Source organism: Mus pahari, chromosome 10, assembly GCF_900095145.1.
Source record: "Mus pahari chromosome 10, PAHARI_EIJ_v1.1, whole genome shotgun sequence".
Classification (NCBI taxonomy): Eukaryota; Metazoa; Chordata; class Mammalia; order Rodentia; family Muridae; genus Mus; species Mus pahari.
In genome coordinates, this window is record NC_034599.1 from 114,822,479 (window position 1) to 114,824,012 (window position 1,534).

The 1,534-nt window shown below is 55.7% G+C and overlaps 1 protein-coding gene across 2 annotated transcripts in view; it reads right to left on the bottom strand.

Moving 5' to 3' along the window:
- The window catches only part of Pomgnt2 (protein O-linked mannose N-acetylglucosaminyltransferase 2 (beta 1,4-)), a 14,011-nt gene extending 13,494 nt beyond the window's left edge, over positions 1-517 (bottom strand). Inside the window, exon 1 of one of the 2 annotated variants that reach the window (XM_029543633.1) lies at positions 367-511. The gene's annotated coding sequence lies outside the window, so the exon portion shown is untranslated. Of the gene's footprint in view, positions 1-366 lie in introns of both variants that reach the window. The other variant, XM_021206801.1, reaches the window with a different exon arrangement.
- Between the last annotated feature and the right edge of the window lie 1,017 nt (positions 518-1,534).

Below are 1,534 nucleotides of genomic sequence, written 5' to 3' on the forward strand. Positions count from 1 at the left end.
GGGGGGGGGGGGGGGGCTACGGAGAACCAACTGCCTAAGGGTCAGCAACAGGCCGACCCAGACATCCCTTTAAATGCAGCTGGCGCAGCCCAGGCCCCCACAGCTCGTCTCTCCTTGCTCCACGCCACCTGTGCCAAATGTGCACCATTCTTTGCCAGGCACGAGCTTGTGCGTCCCGGCTGTCAGAGGCAGTGTAGGCTCCAGCTGAACGGTCCAGTGCGCCTTCGGGGCCGGGCTGTACAGGCCCACCCCTCCCACCTCGGCGCCTGCTGCAAGCGGCGTCTACCGCCCTGGGTCCCGCAAGCCCGCCGGCCTCCCCTGCAGCCTAGGGCCGGGCTTGGTGCCCGGCCCGGCCCAGCGCCTCACCTGAAGCCGGGCTCTGCGCCCCGTCCGCTCTGAGCCCCGGGCCCAGCTGCGCCACAGATCCCCGCGCTGCCCACCTGCGGGCCGGGTGTCGCAGGTGTTCCTAGTGTGCTTGCCCTGCTGGCGAGCTCAAACTCCGGAACCGGAGCGCGTGCGCCGGCCTCCGGACCCGCCTCTCGGACCTCGGCCAAGATCACCTCTTCGGCTCACAGAATCCTGGGAATTGTAGTTTCCAAGAGAGCAGCACAGGCGAGCCTGGGAAGACCAGAAGCTCTACTTGGTGCTGTTTACCCAATTATGAGAGTTCTGATGATAAACTTAAATACAAGATACAGCAATATTCATATGTAATCTGTTAGAGGAAAGATAATCCATACATTGACATGCTTTTAAGACTCAGAAAGAGGCTATTGATGGCTCAGTGGTTAAAGTATTCCCTGCAGATGAGCATAAAGACTGAACAGAGCTGTTCGTGGTCATCACTGAAGGCTCCTGTGACTCAGTTACTTTGGACTGTCTCCCCTCAAACCTGAGCCAATGGATCGCCCCTCCCTTACCAGGCTTCTTGTCGGGTATCTTATGCCTCTCATATGCTTTTTCTGGGAACTGCCATTTGGCTTTACAACCAAACTGATGGGGTGTTACCATGAGTGGGTGTCAGAGGACAGTGTTGGAGCTCGGACTTGACATCAGGTGAATTTGACTGAAACGGCTGGATTTCTCACTTGGGAAATGGAAATTGTGACACTTCTGACACGATGACCCAAATGTCATGTGGAACCTTGTCCTTTTGAGAACTGGGCTGGGGCTGGGGCTGGGGCTGGGGCTGGGGGTATATATTAAGGGACCCTCCTCATTCCTTGTTTTTCACTAGCCCGATTGGCCACAAAGCCATCCTAGAACCTCAGACCTCAGTGGGCTTCACCCTCATGGTTGTTTTGCAAACTCATCCAAAGTAGAGTCAGTCTCTCTCTCTCTCTCTCTCTCTCTCTCTCTCTCTCTCTCTCTCTCTCTCTCTCTCTCTCACACACACACACACACACACACACACACACACACACACACACACACACACACCTGTGAAAAGCTCAAACAGATTGTACTGAAGAACTGAAACAGAGAGTCAGAACAATGCCACTCGCCACAAGGCAGATCATGTCTGGATTGGGCA